Source organism: Sciurus vulgaris, assembly GCF_902686455.1.
Source record: "Sciurus vulgaris genome assembly, chromosome: 6".
NCBI classification, from domain to species: Eukaryota; Metazoa; Chordata; class Mammalia; order Rodentia; family Sciuridae; genus Sciurus; species Sciurus vulgaris.
The window spans coordinates 140,620,089-140,643,625 of NC_136466.1; the positions used below are offsets into that span (position 1 = coordinate 140,620,089).

The 23,537-nt window shown below is 35.8% G+C and overlaps 1 protein-coding gene across 2 annotated transcripts in view; it reads right to left on the bottom strand.

Annotated features, from left to right (window-relative positions):
- Positions 1-22,110, bottom strand: part of NIPBL (NIPBL cohesin loading factor) — a 180,651-nt gene extending 158,541 nt beyond the window's left edge. Inside the window, exon 1 of one of the 2 annotated variants that reach the window (XM_079145735.1) lies at positions 21,797-22,109. The gene's annotated coding sequence lies outside the window, so the exon portion shown is untranslated. Of the gene's footprint in view, positions 1-21,796 lie in introns of both variants that reach the window. The other variant, XM_079145736.1, reaches the window with a different exon arrangement.
- Positions 22,111-23,537: the final 1,427 nt, after the last annotated feature.

The window sequence follows — 23,537 nt, forward strand, 5'->3', positions numbered from 1 at the left end:
AAGATGATGTTAAGTTTCTGACCTCATGGAACTTAGAGTCTTACGCTTAGGAGGAACATACATTCATTGTTAATTATATTGGCTTTGAACGGCTTGTGAGACTTCTCTCATCCCTGGGGTAAGTCACATGCTTTGTAAGCATTAATTTCTAATTTGTAAAGTGGAAATAATATTATAGTTATACCTCAAAGGATTGTAATAAAGATTAAATAATGCAAGTAAAATATTCAAACCAGTAAGCTCTTAATAAATATTACCATTACTGTTATTGCTATTACTATTATTATCATCATTGCTAAGAATGAAGTAAAGATTTTACTGTAAACCTTTTCTATTGTCTAAATCATAAAGAACAGAAAGAAATCCTATTTAGCTCCTACTGGATTCTATAAACAAAGTATAAGTAGCGATAATGTAATTATCAACTAAGGCATTAAGTAAGTACCCCTACTCTGTGTCATAAAGTCCAAACGAGGTGACTGAACACAATACCTGATCCATCAGCAGGCAGCTTCTCATGATACAATTGATTTTATTTGAGTACTAGCAGATCTTCAACTCTGGGTATATGTGTACTTAAGAAATAATATTAAATAACTAAGGCAAAAGGCTTAATTCACTTTGGAGCTAAAACATTAAAAATATAAAATATAAGCTGATTTAAACTGGAAGGAATGTTTCAAAGAGCGTGAAGAATGAGACATTCTTATTATATTTTTTTTTTGTTGTTGTTGTTCCAGGGATTGAACCCAGAGGCACTTTACCACTGAGATACATCCCCAGCACACGCCCTCCCACCCCAACTCTTTTTTTGAGACAGGGTCTTGCTAAGTCGCTTAGGGTCTCTATCAATTACTGAGGCTGGCTTTGAACTTGAAATCCTCTTGCCTCAGCCTCCCAAGACACTGGGGATTACAGTCATGCACCACTCTGCCTGGCAGAATGAGACTTACAGATCAAAGAAAAGGAAATAAAAAGGACGTTGCCTGAAATAAAGAAATAATCATAGAAAGGGTGACAGATTTGGATTTTTTTAAAAGTTTACAAAATCAAAAGTCAAACATCTTGATTTTGAAAATCAAGATTTAGAAAATACTTTGAAGATAGTCTGTTATCAGTTATTTTAAACCTATTTAAAAATTCACATCTATTAGGGCACCAATTACAATACCAAAGTTTTAGATGACTTCTTTGGGTTACATTTCATTCTGTGAAATCCTACTGTTAAAAAATGTAACATACACCAGGCATGGTGGGGCATGCTTGTGATCCCAGGGGCTCCGGAGGCTGAGACAGGAAGATTGAGAGTGTGACGCTAGCCTCAACAACTTAGCAAGGCTCTAAGCAACTCAGCGAGACCCTGTCTCTAAATAAATATAAAAAAGGACTGGGGATGTGGCTCAGTAGTTAAATGCACCTGGGTTCCATCCCCAGTACCAAAATAAAAAAATAAAAATAAAAAAAGAATGCAACAAAGTCAGGCATGCACTTGCCTGTAATCCCAGCAGCTTGGGAGGCTGAGGCAAGAGGATTGAATGTTCAAAGCCAGCCTCAGCAACTTGGCGAGGCCTTGAGCAATTTAGCAAGACATTGTGTCAAAAAATAAAAAAATGGGCTGGGGATGTGGCTCAGGGAATAGGTGCCCTGGGTTCAATCCCCATACTAAACAAAAATAATAACAACAAAAAAATACAACAAAGAAAATTCAATACAATGGTATGCAATGAATATGAGATTTGCAAAGAAAGGTATGACACAAAGAAAGCAAACTATAAAACTTCCACAGAAACTCAATTTTTATAATTTTTTTTTAGTTGTAGATGGACACAATACCTTTATTTTATTTATTTATCTTTATGTGGTGCTAAGGATTGAACCCAGAGCCTCACATGTGCTAGGCAAGAGCTCTACACTGAGCTACAACCCCAGCCCTAGAAACTCAATTTAAAAAGTACAATAAACACTAAGTACAAATAAGGCAATCATATTACATTTTTTAATGCAGGAAAGATTTAATGTAAAGCAAAAGTCTTCAACATGGAAAAAACAACTTAGGAGTTATTTTATTCTTCAACTTTTACCCACCCCTCTCCTGAAGCTATAACTTCATGCCATAAAACTTTAAAGGGGTACTCCCAGGATTTCTCTTACAAAGTCTGTTCACTCACTTCAGGATGCAAACTGACTGCAAGTTTCAAAACTCACATCCCAAAGTGAAGACCAAGGAAGTTTTTGAAACCACAACTAAGTAATATGGCAACATTTAAAAAGTGAGCAAATCCTATATCTGATTTCCAAAGGCAAATACTTGAGTTTCTAAAGTAAAAATCCAATTAAAAATTCCACTTTGAATCTTTCTAAATATGGTTCAAATATTAAAAGACTGTTATGTTTAATATAATCAACCTGGGCTTAAGCTCCTCAATGGCAGTGGAAAAGCACTGAAGTATAGAAATTTTGAGTTCAAGACTAGATTTTTTAATTAGGTTCAAATTCTCCCTCCTCCTGTTTCAAGCTGTGTAACCTTGAACAAAATTACTTAACTTCCTAAACATCAATTTCTTCATCAGTGACATGAAAGCATTATTTACTTCATGAGGTTGAGGTTTTATCCCAGAGTAGTAAATATGACAATAAATAATATATAGAAAGCAGTAATAAATGTTTAAGAAGAAAAAAGGTAGTAACTACCCTACCAATTTCTATATCTATTATAATACCTAAGGATCAGTGATAACAACATTACTGAGAACAGAAACTAAAGCTTTTTAAACAAGCACATTTTTTACTTTATATATTGATTTATTTAATCCTTGTTAATCAACAGAACATATTAGCGAACTAAAGTTTTACTATTTATTTTCCTAACTCTAATGAGGGTGTTGGGTATCTTTTTTAAGTGTGCATTTGCCATTTTAGGTATTTGTTTACTCATTTGTTTACTTCATAAACAAATATCTGAGATCCTTACTACAGGTAAAGTACATTGTTTTAAGTACTGGACCACAATCTTCAATTTTTAATCCCATGTCACAGGTAGCACTAAATTAAGACATTAACATAATTTAGTGGCTAATATTATTTTTCATATGTGCATAAATTTGTTTAAATTACTAATGAGTAAGATTGGACAAACAGGAAAATTCTACCTAGAAAACACTGTTGATATGTAGTATTTGGAAGACTGATAAAAGGCTGAATGAATCAAACTGAAGTACATGGAAATGTCCCTAGAAATGAAGAGTGTGACTCAGACTATATGGATTTAGCAAGGTTGATTCCAAGATTCAATACAAGATCAATATGCAAAAATCAACTTCCATATACTAATAGTGAATAATCCGGAAGTGAAATTAAGAAAACAAGTTCATTTGCAATAGAATAAAAAAATAAAACGCTTAAGAACAAATTTAACAAAAGAAGTTCAATACATGTACACTGATAACTGAAAACAATGTTGACATTGTTTAAGGCTTAAAAAATGAAAAGCAATCCCATGCTCATGGATTAGAGTACTATGATAGTTATGGGCAATACTCCCCAAAGTGATCTATAGATTCAAAACAATCGCTATCAAAACTACAACTATGTATTTTGTAAATATTGACAAACTGATCCTAAAATTCATATGAACATAAAAAGACCCAGAATAGCCAAAACAATCTTAAAAAAGAATTAAGTTGGAGGACTCACATTTCCCATTTTCAAACCTTACAAAGTTACAGTAATCAAGACGGTGGAGTACTGGTATAAAGAAGACACATATCAATGGAGTAAAGCCAAGAGTCCAGAAATAAACATTTACATGTACATGCAAATGATTTTTGATAAGGGTGCCAAGATTATTTAATGGTTAAATCTTGAGAGAATATACTTTCAACAAATGGTGATGGAAAATCGAAGAGGTACATGTAGAAGAATGAAGTTGAATTCCTACCTCAACCACGTGCAAAACTCAAAATGGATCAGACCTTTTTTTTTTTTTTTATATATTTTTAGAATTTAGCCTTTATTTTATTTATTTTTATATGGTGCTGAGGATCAAACCCAGTGCCTCATTTGTGCTAGGCAAGCACTCTACCACTGAGCTACAACCCCAGGCCCCCAGAGACTTAAATATAAGAACTACAACCAAACATAGGTGACTATTTGTGGCCTTTATTAAGCAGTGGTTTCTTAGATATGACATCCAGAACATAAGCCACCAAAGAAAAAAGTACAAGAAAACTCACTGAATGGGGGAAAAATACTTGCAAACCACATATGACAAGGGACTTATATAAAAACCTTAAAATTCAACAATAAAATACCAGACAAGTCAACTTAAAATGGGCAAAGTTAGATTAAAATGAGAATTGGAAACATGAAGAATGAACCCTCAAACACTGTTGACAGAAATGTAAAATGTTGTGAACACTTGGGAAAACTGGTAGTTCCTCAAAGAGTTAAACACAGTTACTATATGGCCTAGATAGGCTGTTCATATGTACCCAGGAGAACTGAAGATACACATCCACATAGAAACTTGCACATGAATGGTTTGGGTTTTTTGTTTGTTTGTTCTGTTATTTGTTATTGCTGTTGTTTTATTCTGTTTGGCTGCAGTACTGGAGATTAAATCTAGGGGAGTTCTACCCCATCCCTTTTCATTTTAAATTTTGAGACAAGGTCTAACTAAATGGCCGAGGTTGCCTTGAACTTATGATCCTCCTGCCTCAGCCTCCTGATTTGCTGGGATTACAGGCATGCATCACTGTACCTGACAGCACATGAATTTTTATAGCAGAATTACTTGTAATAACTAGAAGATGAAGAAAGGCTAATGACCATCAACTGACAAAGTATATGTGCTGTATCCATACAATGGAATATCATTCAGTCATAAAAAGGAATGCAGTACTGATATTCTACAATATAAAAGACCAAGTAAAAGAAATCAGACACAAAAGGTCACACTGTACGACTCTACTAATATGTATAAGGATAAACCATAGCAATAAAAAGTAGAATGGTAGTTGCCCAGGACTATATTAATAAATTTTAAATTTATGCCATTCTGAAAAACACTCTCTATCCTGTTGTTGCAAACCATAGCATTCTGTCCCACACTGCTGTGTTCAAGTAAATCTTATTTTACTTAATAATGGTCTCCAAACAAGAGTAGTGAGGCTGGTAATTTGGATATACCCTTCCTTTAAGTATCATCTCCTATCATCATAAGAGCGAGCACAGTATAAGAAGATATTTGAAAGAGAACTTTTACTACATTATATCATTATAACTACTCTATTTAATTGTTGTTGTTAATATCTTGCTATGCCTAGTTCAGAAATCAAATTTTATCATGTGTGCATACACAGGAAAGAAGATAAGAGTATATAGTTAATACTATCTATGCTTTCAGGCATGTACTGTGGGTCTTGAAGCACAAGGGCAACTACTGTATTCTAAAAACCACTGAATTTCTTTTTCCTCTGGCAGTACTAGGGATTGAACCCACTGGTGATTGGTCCTTTCAATTTTCTTTCTTTTTTATTAATTTTTAAATTTAAAATTTTTTTGGTACCTGGGATTAAACCCAAAAACTCTTAACATTACTAGCCCTTTTTATTTTTTGAGACTGGTTCTTGCTAAATTGCTTAGGGTTTTGCTAAGTTGCTGATGCTGGCCTTGAACTTGCAACCCTCCTGCCTCAGCCTCTTGAGTCGCTGAGTTATAGGCATGTGCCACCACACCCAACATGAACTGTAATACTTTAACAGAGTAAATTTTGTGGCTTGTGAGAATGTGAGATATTTTCCAAAACTTCCTACTACTCCAGGTGAGCTATATCATTTTATCAACAAATGCTTACTAGGAGCCTACTCCAGATGAAATACTTTTACCAAGCCTCACAGGCCTACCTTGTCCTCAGAACAGTTTATATTGGAATTGAGAAGATAAGACAAATAAGATAAATATAAAATAAACTAGGCATGGTCGTGCATGCCTAGAATTCCAGCAATTCAGGAGGCTGAGGCAGGAGGATTGCAAATTTGAGGTTAGCCTGAGAAAATTAGTGAAAACTTGTCTCAAAATAAATAGAAAGGGATGTGGCTCCATGACAGAGTGCCACTAGGTTCAATCCCCAGTACTGTGAAAATAAATAAACAAATAAATAAATAAAAGAATCCAAGGCTTGATATATAATAGGAAAAATGTGACAAATCAGCATAACATATAATCAGAACATGAAAAAAATCACATGAAATAGGGTAGGAAAAAAGGGGGAAAGGATTTTAATCTTGAAAAAAAAAATCATAAGATGATTCTGATATGCCACCTCCCCCAGAAAGACAAAACAAATAAGCAAAAAACAATCCTAGGGGCTGGGGAGATAGCTCAGTCGGTAGAGTGCTTGTCTTGTAAGCACAAGGCCCTGGGTTCGATTCCCAGCACCCCCCCACCCAAAAAAAAAAAAAAAAAAAAAAAATTCCTACAAAGATGGTAGGACTTGGACTGGAAGAGAAAAAAAAGGAGGTACATGTTTTGGTTAAAAGATGTAAGTCAAGAAAATACAACATGAGTTATCAAATATAGTGGATACGTTTATATATTTGAATATATTTTGCATATTAAGTATACTACCATACACACATGAGAGTATACTACAATACCACATTTTTAGAGGTATAATTATCTCTAGATATTAAACATGAGTTAAATCAAGTTTCTCATCTAGGTAGTTATTACTTGGAATACTTGATCTAGAGTAAATAGCTAAATTGTATTAGTGGAGGATAACTTATTATATTTTAATACCAGATTAGCTTAAGCTTATTTGATTACATTTTCTTTGCTTTTTATCAAATACCTTCCTTCCAAATACCCATCATAATATCACACATTAGCAAATTTCTATTTGAAAATACAATTAACAATAATAGTTTTCCTCAAATCACACTTAGAAAGTAAGCTGTCAACTAACAAAAATAACAGATGTTTACTAAGAACTACTGTAAGTATCCGAGTTTCTTTTAAGTAGTGTATATCTAAGATACAAGACACAAATCAGCTTTAGAGGATAATTTTTAAATACAAGACACTTTCAGGAACAGATCAGTCAGTTCACAATTTCTGATCATAATTCTATGTATTGCTGCATTTACAGTATCTGCTACTTTACTTTGCTCAATTCTATGTCCCCTCTAGTATCCAACAATTGCCCCTCCATTATTCAGGACTAAACATATCTCTATTGTTAATTCTTATTCTTTAATAACTCTGCTCACATGATTCCGCATTCCTTTATACCTTGCAGATGGTATTTTTACAGAACAGAATAAATAGAGGGATTCTTTAGACAGCATGTAAAATTTAGGAGGGAACATGGGGAAAAAAAAGAGTCCTACCATTAAATGCCTGGTATTCATTGCTGATTATATAGCAGTTATTTAATTAATTCTTGTTGAATGATTGAAAGTTCTAAGGGAACAGCTAAGGAAAAACTTCATAAATTTACCTGGCATCTAAAATACATATGCCTAAAAGTAAATATGCTTAAATGTACTTAGGTCCTAGGAAAGTACTGATTTTCATTTTGACAGTTATTTGATCTGGTCAATTTTTTTGATAAATCAGTTTGATAGTTTTAAAATTATTCCTACATTTATCAATTGAAAAGCTACCCCCATTTTTAATTATTTTAAAAGTATACCTTTAATTATAATTGTAAAGAGAAAACTCTCATCAACAAAGTAACACAGTTCTCACTATAAGATTTCATAAGTTAGTATAATACTAAATGAAGGGGCAGTCTTGAGATTAATCTTGAAAAATGAGTATACCTGGAAAACCTAGGAGACACTGCACAACAGAAAATAGTCATAAAAGAACATTCATTTTGTCATTCAAAGTTCAGAGTAATATATACAATATCCTGGAAAACTCAGTGTTAGCAAATTATGGCACTATTATCTTTGGTAATTTAAAAAACAAAACAAACAAAAACACATAGAACCCATCATAACCTTTTAATCTTTTTAATTTAATTTAATATTTTTGGCACCAGGGATTAAACCCCGGGGCACTTTAACCTCTGGACCACATCTCCAGCCCTTTATATTTTTTATTTTAAGATGGGATGTCACTAAATTGCTGAGGCTGGCTTTGAATTTGCAATCCTCCTGCCTCAGCCTGCCAACCAGCTGGAACTACAGGCATGCAGGCTACCCTGCCCCTTTCTGCAGCTTCAAATCTTCTTGGCGTGCCCCTTTTCAAGCCTATACTGTAGTTTTTAAGCCATTAGTAGTTTTCCAAATCAAACTATTGCCATAGGCTCTCGAATCTGACTAATAATGGCTTTCAAAACCTATTTTATATACCATCTCTCTAGGAGAGCTTTGATTTACTTTCTTGACACACTAGTCTAAATTAGTGACATTCTCATCCCTTATTTATCTTAATCACAGCATTTAGATATCACAACGTGATTTTTATTTATCTTAGTTTCATTAGACTGCAAGATTCTTGATGGGTAGGCTGAAGTCTTTTCTTTCACCATTTCTAATACATAATGGTCCCTGAGTAGAGAAACAGGACACGGCCAATGTCCGATGACCAAAAGAATGAATACTACATCATGACCATATCCACATTAAACTGGATGTTTTACATTTCAAATATTAAGATAAATAACAGATCCTACCTAGCAACTGACTTTTCTTTTTTAGTACATTTAATTCAGAAACTCTTTACTACTTTCTGCAAATAAGACTGATGATCCCTTAACTATCACTATTTTCCTAGCACTTATTCCTTTCTTTGCTTTTTTAAGTATATTTTTTATTTGTATATGAACACAATATCTTTATTTTATTTTTATGTGGTGCTGAGGGTCGAACCCAGGGTCTCACAAGTTCTAGGCGAGCGCTCTACCACTGAGCCACAACCCCAGCCCCCTCCTTTCTTTTCTTTACCTAGATTTTTTTTTTCCCTTTTATTTTGTCTAGTCCAAGAAATCATAAAACTTGTGAACCTCTTCAGTTTATAGGTGAAGAAACAAGCTTAGGTTAGTAAGTGGCCCAAATGTCACTTGGCTGGTAACCTAGTTAATTTCACTATATAATACCTCCAAAAGATATACAAAGTTTGAAAAGCCATAATTCTGATCATCAAGAAGTTAAAAATATACTAAAAAGAGATCACAGTCACAGTGTTGGGGGAGGAGCATTTAAATGACCTAAGAATAATCAATATGATTAGTACATTCAATGAGAAAAATTAATTTGCCACATAAATTCAGATATGAATGAAAATAAAGATTATGGCAGGGTAAAACTATTTTTCAGAAATACATATTAGAGCCATATAAATGTTCAAACCTTTTGGTCCAAATTCTGTTTACATGATTCCACTCCAAGTGAATTAAAAAAAAAAAAAAAAAAAAACAGAAAGGGGAAGAAGGGGGAAGTTACATAGAAAGATGTTCTCTGCCTCTTTATTTACACAGAGAAAAATGAAAACAAATAAAACACCTGATAGAAGTATGAATAACTCCATGATATATGTATGTATGTTTATGCTATAAATATATATATTTAACCATAAGTACACTCATTTAAATATATTTATTTAAATACACAGAAAAAATATAGAATTTGAAATTACAGATATGTTCTCTACTTTCTAAACAGTGTGTAATTTTTTCACATTGCTTCTATAATGAAAAAAAAAATGAAGTGAAATCCTCAACATCTGAGGTTCTTGAAAATTTGTTAGTTCTAAATTTCATAATTTAGTCTTAAAAAAATACCAGAAAACTATATGTAGTTTTGGTTTCCAAGAAAATCAAGAGAGTTACTGAACTATAAAAGTTTCATTAAAAATACTAAAATAAATTATGGCATTTGCAGGCAAATGGATGAAATTGGAGAATATCATGCTAAGTGAGATAAGCCAATCTCAAAAAACTAAAGGACGAATGATCTCGCTGATAAGTGGATGAGGACATATAATGGGGGGTAGGTGGGGTTAGCGTTAGGGTTAGGGATAAGGAGGGTGGTAAGAATGGAGGAAGGAAGGACTGTATAGAGGGAAAAGAGGGGTGGGAGGGGTGAGGGGAAGGGAAAAAAAAACAATGAATCAAGCAACATTGCCCTATGTAAATTTATGATTTTTAATAAAAAATGCTAAAATATCAATGACTTTCTTGTAATTGAAAATACTGGAATCATTAAAACAGTAAGATAACTAGTATAGGTGCAGTATGCATCAACAGCTAGTTAACATATTAAGAGATTCAGACAGTAATCTTCATCCTAGGCCAGTCACAAGCTTATCATAAATAAGTCATTTTAAATTCTAGTCTTTAGATCCCCCTCATCTGAAGACTAGGGACAGTACAATGGCCCCCCGAAATATACCAGGAACTCTGAGTAAATGGCAAATATTAAAAGCTATATGAAATACCTCTCTCTTTTTCTCACCTACACCTCCAGATTGATTTCTTAATATTTACATCTGGATGATATAGATCATTCTAGCCTAGAACCTACCAATTTTGTTCCTTAGCACTTACATATGTGATTCCAGAAGCTGAGCTGGAGTAAGAATGAGAGAAGAAAGAATTAAAAACATTTCTATACACAGACCTTTCACTTATCTAGCTAAACAAACCTAGCTGTCCAAACACAAATAATAATTAAACTACACCAATTCTTTGCTGTCAACACTGTCCTAACCTTTTTTGGGTTTCATGTTTTCTTTCTTCTATAAAACTTGCTCAATATTTAACAAGCCCCACTCATCTTCTCTAATTAGTCCTGTCCCAAAACTGAAGTACATTCAAACTCATTTATTCAACATTTGTTTCTTGAGGGCTTACTATGTATAAGCCACCACTTACAATGACTACCAGAGGAGGTCTCCTTTCAGCTTTTGTAAACTGGCTTTACACTGATCCTACTTACTCTAAAACACAGTAGTTAACACAGAGCAAAATATAGCACATATTGTTTCTTCAGTCATAAACTCTATAATGAAGAAAATGCTTTACTTTGATTTTCAAGATGTATTTCACAGTAGAGATACTTGGAATTATTTAAACCTTTAGTAACTCTAAGCAAACCCTTCTGTTCAAAAAGGAAGATGAAGGGATAACTTCTTAATCTAAGGAAGAAATGTCATAAAGTTAATAAAAAATGATGAGTAATAATTTCCACACTCACAAACAAGTAATACAACCACAATATGTTTGACTCTTGTCATTAAAAAATGTTTTCATGAGCAGCAACTGAAAGCCATAGCATTTTCTTTAGCTTTTTGTTGTCTACAATTAAAATGAAAATGTTATTCCAGTAAACATGTTTCTACAGTATGGGAAAGTTAAAAAGCCCTCCTTTTATCTTTTGTCCCACATTCCCATTTTATTCTCTACTCAATACTGTTTCTGAGTACATAAATACAAGAGTACTGAAATGAACATACACTTCCATGAAACGTGGAACTGCAAAAGGCAAAGTATGAAAAGATAAAGGTTGAGTAAATTTCTAGTTGATATACTGGACTGTAAATCAAAAGCCCTAGATCTTAGATATAATGGAAAAGTATATAGATGATAATTCCATTTATGCTAAACAGTGTAAATGTGACTGAAGATGACACCTTGATTTTAAACCAGAACCCAAGCATATAAGCAAAAAGTATCCAAACACTAAATATATACTTCTTTTATATTAGATCTAAATCTTTCTTAAAATGGTAGAAGTCATTTATCTGAAATCTGTAAGTTCAAGCACACATTCTAGATTCAAGACATCAGAGGAGGAATGGATTCAAGTGATATTCAGGGAAGTATGACAAAAGTCAAAAATTGGGTGAACAACGTGATTGGAGGTACAGTAAGAGTGAGTTAAGGATTATCCCAAATTTCTAGTTTAGGCAATCAGTTGAAAGAAGAAACATTAAATTACTTCACATATTTTTAAGAATAATTTCTTTTTGGGTAGGAGTAGATAAAAGAGAATTGAAGAAGGAGCTCAGTTTTGAATTTCTAGTACAATGGAGGTGCCTGGTTGATAGCTGGATCTGGGATTCAGGAGAGAAATACATTCAGCAGACAGATTTGTGAGTCATCGGCACACAGGTAGCATGTAATAAGTCATGTGAATAAATGAGATCAACAGGGAGAGTGAACAGAACTAAGTCTGAAGAATCATCTTGGGAATACAGATATTTAAAGGAATAGACAGAGGAGGAAGAACTCTTCTTGGCAAAGAATATAAAAGGAGAGGTCAAAGACATAGGGGAGTAGCAGGAGGAGAATATCCCTAAACCCGAGAGAGAGAACTTTTTCAAAAAGCAAATGGGGGGTGTGTCAAATAAAATGAGCAGAATATAGCTCTTTTCTCATTACATCCTTTCCTCTTCATTAAAGAGCACTGCTTCTCCAACTGTAATCATTATGAGAGGGGCTATGACTATTACTCACTATAATCCATGCTGTACTTTTAGCATACATTTATAAACACTAAACTCTTAAAACAAAATGGTACTGAGGAGTGAACAAACCCAGGGGTGCTTAACTACTGAGCCACATCCCCAGCCCTTTTTTATATTTCATTTAGAGACAGGGTCTCACTGAGTGCTAAGTGCTTCACTAAGTTGCTGAGGCTGGTTTCGAACTCAAGATCCTCCTGCCTCAGCCTCCTGAGCCCGCTGGGATTATAGGTGTGTGCCACAGTGCCTAGCTGAACTCAATTTTTTAAGTGGGTTAATTATACCATCCCTTATTTCTTGTTCTAATCTCTACATACTAAATGTTAAAAAATACACAATGCTACCTATTTTAACTATAATGAAAAAGAGGCACTGTCTAATTCACCTGCTTGGTAGAGCACTTAAACCTAACAGCATTTACTAATACAAATAAATGCCACTTAATAATAATGCCAAGGGCTGGGGATATAGCTCAGTTGGTAGAGTGCTTGCCTTGCTTGCACAAGGCCCTGGGTTCTATCCCCAGCACCATAATAATAACAATAATAATAATGATGCCAATTATACTAGATTTTGGCAGGTAAAGGATAAAACTGGCAATTAAAATGTTTTAAAAGGCAGCTGCTAAGCTCTGAAAGAAATATGTAAGGCTATTAAAAGTACTATTTTTAAAAATACTCAGATTCAAGTAGTACATTAAATACCATTTCAAAATGTAATCAAAAAATTTAGTCACCAACAAACTACTGATATATGCAACATGAATGACTCCCAAAAGAGTTTTGCTAATTGAAAGAAACCAGACACAAAAGGCTGGCTACTATATGATTCCATTTACACCACATTCTAGAAAAGGCAAACCATAGGGACGGAAATCAGATCAGGCTGCTATGGGCTGGGGTCGAGGTAGGAAACTGTTTACAAAGAGACACAAGGGAACTTTTGGGGGTAATGAAAAATTTTTAATTGTGGTGATAAGAGTTGCAAGATTTTATGTATATGTTTGTCAAAACTCATCTAACTGAACATCTAAAAGAATAAATTTTACTATATAAATCATATTTCAATAAACCTGATAAATTTTTTAGTCATCTAATCACTATTTTAATGTGCTGTAATATATTTCTGATTAACTTATCTGTATTATTATATATTATACTTAAATTAGAAAAATGTTTAAAATTATAATAAATCTATCTTCAGATAAAACACAGTATTACATACCTATCTTCCTGAAATAAACCCAAGTATCTTACACTCGATTATATCAAAAGACCAGAACAACAACAACAACAAAAAACCCTTCCTATAATTCATAGTCCTAACAGTTAAAAAGGAACTGTTTTACTGTTAGGTGTATATATGTAAATAAAACATTCTTACTCCAAAGGTTAGAGGACCCAAGGACATACCTACATTAAGAAAATTATATTTTGAAATTAACAGAAATATACTTGTCATCCACTAATCTTAGAGATATATATGTAAGGAATATCACATAGAGGTGGGGATATTCAGTGGTGGACCACCACATGCCTAGAATCCCAAAGATCTTTGGGTTCTATCCCTAGCACTGTGTGGGGGAAAAAAAAAAAAAAAGGAGGAGGAGGAAATATCACAAAATCTACAGCTCAATCTGAAATAATCAATTCAACAAAAATTTACTGTATAGCTAAAACAGGACAAGCACTATATGGCTAATAGACATAGGAACAAATTATTTGATCAAGAAATATAAGTAATAAACTGCACAAATGCTAAAATGGAATAAGTAATCATGGAAACCATGCTTTACTTTTCTCCTTACAAAAAATTTTCTGGCACTTGAAGAGACATTTTGAAAAGTAATGCATGCCCATAGAAAAAAGGTAGGAATGCTATGTAAATTTACATTTTCATGGTTAATGTCCATGCTTTTTTACCAGCAGTATTTTTAAGATTATTTTTAAAAATTATGTTTTTTAGTTGTAGATGGACACAACACCTATATTTTATTTATTTTTATGTGGTGCTGAGAATCAAACCCAGTACCTCACACTTGCTAGGCAAGCACTCTACCACTGAGCCACAACTCCAGTCCCTCGTCAGCTATATTTTGAATTCATAAAGATCTCAGAACTTAAGGTCTTTCAAATTGCTCTAGATTTCATCAGGGAAAGTAACATATTACAAGACCATTCACATTAACTACAACGACAACAACACACACCTATATTTCACATGCTATGTAAAAATTCAGTTAGAGAAAGATAAAGATGAAATGGAAATGGACAGAGAAAGGGAGAGCAATATAAGAAAAGGGAAAGAACAAAAAAATTAGTAGAGCTATATATCATGTAAGTCAGAATAACCTGAGAGAGGTTATGGGATAAATACTGTATATCTGATTACTTTCTCAAAAGGGAAACAATGATATCAACAGTGTTTAGGCCATTACGTTTCAACTTTTAATGTTAAGAGCCTTCTGAGGCATAAGAAGTAACTCAGTGAAAATGTTTTTTCATGTGCAACAATTTTTTAAGAATAGTATTAATAATCCCAGTATTATTAATAATACTGAATACCTATCCTCAATTCAAACCCATATAAAATTTCAACTTGGCCATCAATGAGGAAAAAGTAAATTACAGATAGCCTACACTCAGATGATACATTTCTTTAGTTAACTTTGGCAATCCACAATTCTATCAGAAGACAACTAAAAGTAAGTTTTAAAATACTGAAAGGATCGTAGGACAATCCCGTGTTGAGAAAACACAATGATGTATTTCTTAGCTAGGAAGGACATTTTTGTTTTCTGATTAACAAATTAAATATCGTAAGTGTTAATCATAAGAATATTTAAAAAATAAACTGTAATCTGAATTTCAATAATTAATTAGTGTTTTGAGCACTGTTAATTAAATAGTTATCTACAACATGTATTTTTTAAAATAATGATCATATAAAAATAAATATGCATTTCATCTGCTCAAGACTGCACAACTCATTAAAATTGAGAAGACAAGTGACCTAAATATGTTAACCCTAACAAAAGAAATCCAGCATTTCAAAATTTGTCACAGCTTCTGAATTTCTCAGGAAAGGTAAAATTTAATAAATTAATACTGACAATTTCATGTTTCTGTGTGCTTAAAAGATGTTTCCTTTCTGACAAAAGGCAAATATACACAAATGAAAACTTCAAAGGAGTTTGGTGTATCTGTGTTCAAGATATTTTCACACATATAAGATGGCAAAGCAATTTACCTACATGAGTTATATTTAAAAATTAATGTATTTTGGGGGATTCTTTTAAGCTTAACATTTTCAGAAAAAGTAAATGTATAATCACAATAAAGTCATGAAAATAAAGTGAATTTATCCAATATTCTAAAGTTATGTACTTTGTTGATATATTCATTTACTATATTCTAGGGTATATATTTAAATATAAATTTTATTTAAAAGCATATCGTACAAAAATACATTAGATAGACTTAAAAATTTTTAAAGACTACAATCGAATAACAAATTAGCTATAACTGAACGAACGTTATAGAGTTCCTCTTTTTAAATTATTCTGAGAGGGTTAGGGATATAGATAGCTCAGAGACAGAGATCATGCTTAGCATGCATGAGGCTCTGGATTAGATTCCCAAAACACCAAAAACTAAAAAAACTTTTTGAGGATCTCTTTGTAAGAAACACAAGAAAAACAGTCTGTTTACTTTATAACCAAACATCTTTTGTGTCAAAATTTGTATGATAAATCTCAAAGAGACAGGGTAGTAGAACAGGAAGACTAGAAGTGTTTTAGAATCAGACATATTTGAATTGGAATTCTATCTAGATTGCTAGATTTGCCACTCAGGACAAGCTTCTTGGACATGATGACCTTTAATTTCCCTATCTGCAAAACAAGAACACTGTAACTTCACTGGGTAGCTGGGAGGTTCAAATCGTGATACACAGTATAGTGGTAAAGGCTACCAAATAAAAGCACCAACTCTGGAGTCCATTCTCCACTTTCTTGCAATTATTAGCTGTGTGACCTTGGGCAAGTCACTTAATCATTCCAATGAGTCAGTTTTATCATAGACCTACCCTTATACTGTATGTTGAAGAATTGAGAAAATTCATATAAGTACCTGGCACATGAAATCACTCAATGACATTATATATTACAAATGTAAAAGCACTGAATACTATGTCTAACAAAAAAGATTTTATTAAATCCTAATTTTCTTACTATATTTAAAAACTCAAATTCACCTCCAAAAACAAAGATTCATAATAGGATAAGTAAAGGACTACATCAATTATTCTAAGAGGTAATCACAAAAGGGTTTCCCATAAGGTTATTATGCAATGGCAACAGCTCTGGAATCAGTATACAACCTCCCAAGTTGATTGCTTTGAAAGGATCAAAATTCTTTGGCTATATAAATATTGAAATTTAAAAAGTTATTAGTTGTGCTAATTTATTGATTCACCTACTATACTACAATTGATCATGAATGAAATCATTTTGTAAAGCTGAATTCTCCCTAAAATAGATGCATATAAAAACATTAAGTAAAAAATTCACAGACAACTTAATAAAAAGATAGTAAAGATTTCTGATTTCAAAAATATAAATTATCTCCAAGATATATAGACTGAATTCTATTCCAGCTTCTTTGCCTGAGTATGTAATCTCTGACTAAATGACATGTATGCCAACTGAGCAACCAAAGGAATAGTAAGATTTTATTTAAATTAGAAATGTAGAACCGTGAAATCCTTAAGAACAAAAGTATATCTGACTATTTACTAACTGTAAGATTAACAGGCAGTTTCCTGAAGCTTTCCAACCTGTCTCCTTCATTTGTAAACCGTGGTTAATAACTCTTTCTACTCATGGGCTGCAAGAATTAAATGAGGTAATATTATGGGGGGCATACTTAAATTAATTTCTAGCAAATAATATGCCCCCAAACTTTATGGGGCAAAATCTTAACTGGCAACGGTATATCTTGAAATAACCCTTCTAATATCACTTTGGGAAGAGAAGGCGATATGCCTTAAAATAAAATACAATCTCACAAAACTCAATTCATTAAAACTGACTCCAGATTTACACCAAAACAAGTATCTAAAAATCACTTTTATTACTTAACTTAATTAGGTAAAATATTCTAGGCACATAAAATTCTCCTTAAAATTATAAATGAGGGCCTAAAATTAAGATACCTGGTTTTAAAAGTTGTTTTAAAAATCAACTAGAAACACTGTAACTCTACTCAAGTAATTTTTTAAAAGAAAACTTGCAAAACCAAATGTTTCAGGAAGCTTTTACATACTGTCTACTACAAATATAGTTAATCACTACATTCTTTAGTAGGGACATATATAAATGAAAGCAGTCATTTAAACACCAAACACAAGTTCAGGTTTTCTAATGTAAAGGTACTATTTTAATACGAGGAAAATACAAGCAAACAGATATCATCCCTCTTTTTTAAAAAATGCAAAAGTATCTTGAGTTCAGATAATTGAAAAAGTCACAAATGGTATTAGTGTTAGCACTCAGCAATACCTACTTTCAAAATCAGAGATCAGACATTTTTAAAAGGAACATAATCTAAAAAAGAATTAATGTAAGAGAATTCCTTCTTCAACTGACTCACACTATAAGAACCTACACAAATCACATGGACTCTGTCAAGTTTTTCATCAAAAAATAGAAACCATGCTGGTCACTTCTCTCACAGGATTTGAGAATATTTATAAATGGACTCAGATCACCTTGAAAAGGGACCAATTAAAAATGCAAAGTTATAAATGACAACTGTTGGAAATAGGAAAAAGTGCTTAAAAAGTGAATTTTTAAAAGATTTTTAAAGGCTGTAAGACCACAAATCACCAAAGTCAATTTACTATGCTTAGGATATTAAAATAAGCATCTTCAACTAAACAGTTAATTATCGGACTTCTATAAAGGTACCTAGACAATATTTCCTATGTATTTTATGGCAAATAAACATGTTAAACAGAATAAAAGCTACATTTCCCTAAAAGGAATTTTACTTACTCCATACCTCCCAATCACTCAAAAGGACAATTAAATGCAATTATAAAAAACTCAAACTTAGTTTTTATTTATTCTATTATTAATTATGCATCTTATTTTGAAAAAATAAAAAATATCACAACAGGACATGTCAAAATCCAATACTGTTGGTTATGGTGTTTCTACAACAATTTGATGATGGATTGGTACCAAAAATTAAATATAAAGTTAGTTTAAGAAGCCTTAGCAAGTATGTTTGAATTGGGCAGTCCAGTTACAAAAAAGAGAAAACTTTGTGTTCAAATTGTTTTATCTTTGCTCAGAATATTTTTTAAATTTAGTAATTACTGTCGCAGAACCAGAAGTGTCTACTACCATGTTAAAAGCTTTCATTTTTCATCCCTCAAAAGAATTTTAAATTGTCATTTTTCTACAATTTTTTTTCTTCTTTAAGGCTCAGTCAGTAATATTCAAAAACTCAATCAACTTTAGTAAACAAAGTTGAATGGCTTTAAAAAGGAAGCATCCTATATATACTTCTCAAAGCACTGAAACAATTAAGTATTTAATGTCTGACATTAATTCACTAGATTTCCAATATTTAAAACTGCTTTCAAGTTATGTAAGTTATTGGTAACTGCAGACTCAAGAGAAAACACATTCATGAGATTTCCTTTAGGTACATTAGTAAATATTTCTCCAAAAACAGTAACTAGAATTATAAGAACACTTTATACATTACTGGGAACACTTAATGGTTGTCGCTTTTTAACTGACTTTTCAAAAAATGAAAATATAAGATTAACCAGTGGTGAATGAAAATATAAGATTAACCAGTGGTGAATAGCTCAACCAATACAGCAAAAGTAAAACAAACTGTAATCCACAATGAAACAAATTATTCTCTCTCACCACGTTATCAAAGATTTAGAGTTCAAGTTTAGGTTTTGAGTTTTCACCTTTAAAAATGACCTATTCAATTGCAATGCACCAAACCAAAAATATTTTCAAATGTAATTTGAAGAAATGTTTGTTATCTTAATGAAAGTTATCACACAACCTGTATTACTTACAAATTATTAAATATGTAGAAGTGGGAAAATAAGAGGAACCAATGAACCATAATTCCAAAGTCTTAAGGAAAAAAAAATCAATTCTATAAACTGATAACACACTGATTCAAAAATATGCACAGGGCTCCTTTTAACTATAAAACTCTAAAAATAAGTTGTTTCTGTTGATGAAAACTAAGCAAGAACTCTTTGCATTTTCTTTAGTGGAAATATGTTCATCCCTTGACACACATCTCAGTATTTTAATTAAATAAAAGTTGTAAAGACGATCACAGGAACATATGAGGGCTTTTTAAACATTTATAAGAAGCCCCTACCCGCCCCAGTCTCCCCAAACCCAAGCCTCTGTTTTCTGAAGACGAGAAGTGTTCCTCTCTGCATTCCCTCCCTGGCAAACCCCCCACCCGCAAACCCCCCACCCGCTGTAGGCCTGAGGCCCCGTAGCAAACAGTGTCTAACAGGAGCAGGCAGCACAAAGACAGGAATGGGAGATTAGTGGGAGGGAGGGAGGCCGGGATTGGGGCTCAGCAGGAGCTTCAGGCTTTTTAAAATTCAAACTGCTCCCTGACCAATACAAATCACGGACACGCTACTGACTACTACACGGATTTATAGCATTAAAAACATGCCCAGTACGTGACAGCTATATTAACTTCACTCTTTTTAACATTTATCCGTTCGTTTGTAGGAAATGTGGAACAATTTATTGTGAGCAGGATGCTAAACTCAAAAATAACCTCCAGAAAAGTTACTTATTCTACAGTGACAATAAAAATTTAATAAGACACAAAAAATTTGAACCAATGTAACACCCACTAGTAAAACAAGGGACTTTATTGAGCAGTGTTGCTTCATTTTAACCAATGAGAGTTTTCCTTCAGCGAATATGAAACAAAGTATCAAATGAGACTAACAGAGGTACATGCATTTTTCTATGCAATTTGTATGACTGAGGACTTTTAAATTAGTGTTTTCCCCCTTACCACAACCTACATTACCAAGACCTCCATAAACAGACTCTAAACACTTAACTTACTCGTGAACTAGAACTTGTTAAGATAGAACTGATATTTTTCTCCAGCATTTACAGATACATTTGACCTATTAAAATGACACCTCTCTCATTACACAGTCAAACATCATGGCACAAACAGCCAATGACAATCCTGGGACCTCAAGAAGATCTGCCCTGACATGAAAGGATGGCACCTTCTACATTTTTTTTAACCTCCTAAGGATTTTAAGTATAACTTAATTTCTATCCTTTTTTAAATAACTGGTTTTATCCTTCTGTTGGCAAAATGCTCAGAACATTTACAATTCTTTGTATGCTTCCACACGTTTAGGTCAGGAAGTACCTGAGTGTTTTATGTATAGTCGTTTAAAACTGTCCTTACATAACGCATACAAATATAAAGTGGCAGAGTAAACCTGTCAAGTACTTTATACTTGTCTCTGAATAAAAAGTCCATGTGCAACACACACTGTCAAACAACATAAAAAGCTCGGGGGGGGGGGGTTGTGTAGTGTCTACTACACTATGGTTTTCTACATTAAATATTCATGTGGACGATCTAATTCTTTCAAAAAGAAAATAAGTCTTTATTAACTTTCCAACATCCAAAACAAGTTTTTAAAAGAGAAAGAATTACCACCGTATCCGTGTCTGAGTATTTACATTTGTCTCACTAACTGAAACTACTTCCTCCCTTCATGGGGTCACAGGGGGAAGAAGGGGGGTTGTTTGTTTCACTGGGACGTTCCCCACTCCGGGACCGGGAAAGTTGTAAATATGGGGACGATCGGGGCACATTTGCTGTTAGTTGTATTGTTTCCGCCTCCTCGCTAGCTACGGCTCCTCTCCCGGGCGAGGCCTGTCACCGACCAGCAGTCGCTCCGCTCAGCCCGGAGCTCTCCTAATCCCCGAGCTCAAGTAGATTCCGCTGGCCCGCGGCCTGCACTCTCCGCCGGGCCTACGCCTCCCCGGCCGCCCGGCAGGAGCCCAGTCCCCGCCACCGGAGCCAGCGGGGAGAGGGTACAAAACCACCGCCACCCAGGGCGGCTGCCACCAGAGAGGAGCGAACTCTCGACTCGCCCGTGGAAGAGACCTGGGGCCGCTAAGGAAACGGCTGGGAGGGGAGCGAGGAGGAGAGACGCTGAGGACCTGGCGCCGCCGCCGCCGCCGCCGCCGAAATAAAGAGCAGGAATTTACCTGGGCGAATCGGCGTCTGAATCCGAGGGGAGGCCGAGGCCGCTGTGGCGAGAGACTATAATCCGGGCCGGGAGGGGGGGTGGCTACGGCTCCTCTTCCGTCTCCTCAGTGCGGGGAACATGTAGAGCCGGGGGGAGACCAGCCGAGAAGACAAATCGCTGCTTCTTCCTCCTCCTCCTCCTTCTCCCACATAGAAACACTCACAAACACCCGACCAGGGGCCCGAGCTACCGGGGGGGCATCGCCACGGGCCCGGGAACCAATCCTCCTGTCGGCGGGGGCGTCCCTCCCTGCGGCTTGGTGGTGTCGGGTGAGTCGGTACCGACGGAGGGAGGGGGGGGAGGGCGGGGGGAAGGAGCCCTGTGTGTGTCTCTCTCTCGTTCCGTCTCTCCCTCTCAGAACAAAATGCCGACCGGAAGTGCAGCTGCAGGAATGACTCCCTCCGCCGGCGCCAAACACTAACAACCACCCCCTCTTCCCCACTCCACTTCCGCCACCGCCGCCGCCGCCGCCGCCGCCACTTGGGCTCGCGTCTCCGCCGCGCAGCGCAGCACCCGAGTCCGGCCGGGACCAGGAGCCCGGAGGCAGCAGCTCGTCTCTACTCCCTGCTCCTCTGGGCGGCTGTGGATGTAGTTCGTACTGTCGATCCTGCGGGGCGGCGTCTGCGCTGCGGCCCGGGGGCCGGTTCTCACGGGCTTTATTTTCCAGGAGGCCGACAGCAGCCGGGCCGAGTCCGGCGGTGGTCGTTTGCGTGGGGGCGCTCAGGCCCAGAGGGCCTCCCAGGCCGCGGGCGGCGGCGGGTGAAGGCCGCGCTTGTGTCCCCTGCTCGGCGTCATTAGCTGTAGGGAGCCGAGCTTCGGGCAGCCAAGCAGAGGACGCCGGCGATTCGATGGCTCTGGTGCATTTTTTAAGTGGTGTGCCTGCAGTCGGGTGGATGGATGTATCGTATACCTTCTCCCTTTCGGGGAGGCCAGACTTTGCGCCCGCCGTGTGTTATTTCTGCGGTGCAAGGATGCAGTCCTTGAAGGCGAAGAAGACTCTCTGTTGGATTGAGTTGGAATCCTGTTTGTGATGCATTTATTTCTGGAAATATGCAGTCGGCTGGCGGACTTGCTTTTTGTCGGTGGTTTTGATTCCTCCCTAACAGTCGAGCTAAGGCCTGTAGGCGACGCTGTGCCAGCGAGGAGCGGCGTGCGGCGGAGCCGACTCCCGGCTCCCCGTCCAGGTGTGGGTGGAGCTGAGCGCAGGGAGCGCGCGGGCTGCCGGCGGGCCGCGGCCGGCGGACTTCAGACGGTTTCCTCTGTGGGAAACACGGAGGCACTGGACAAGGCTGGAGTACAAAATGTGATCAGACGTACATACCGTACCCGTTGTAGTCTGTTGTAAAACAAGAAGTCCCTGCATCGTGCCGCAGATCTCTGTTTCGTTTTTTGTGTAAATGAAAAGGGGGCTATGCTTCAGGTAAAAAGTGCAGTAGGTAAGCGGGTTTTAAACAGGACGAAATGTGTCATCTCAGGGAATTCGGCGCAGTCAAGTTAATTGTGTTTATACATGTCAGCGCCCTCAAAGCAGGGGGAACTCGCCTGCAGGTTACGCCTTTGCATCCGAAGCCACCGAGGCAACCGAGACCTTGCGGTTCCTTTGCCCCAGTTACAGCCGTCGCTTCCCATCGCGACCGTGGGGGCCTAACTGGCAAAGCCTTGACCTCGGCCCGCAGGGGCCTGCGCGGTGGGGGGCGGGA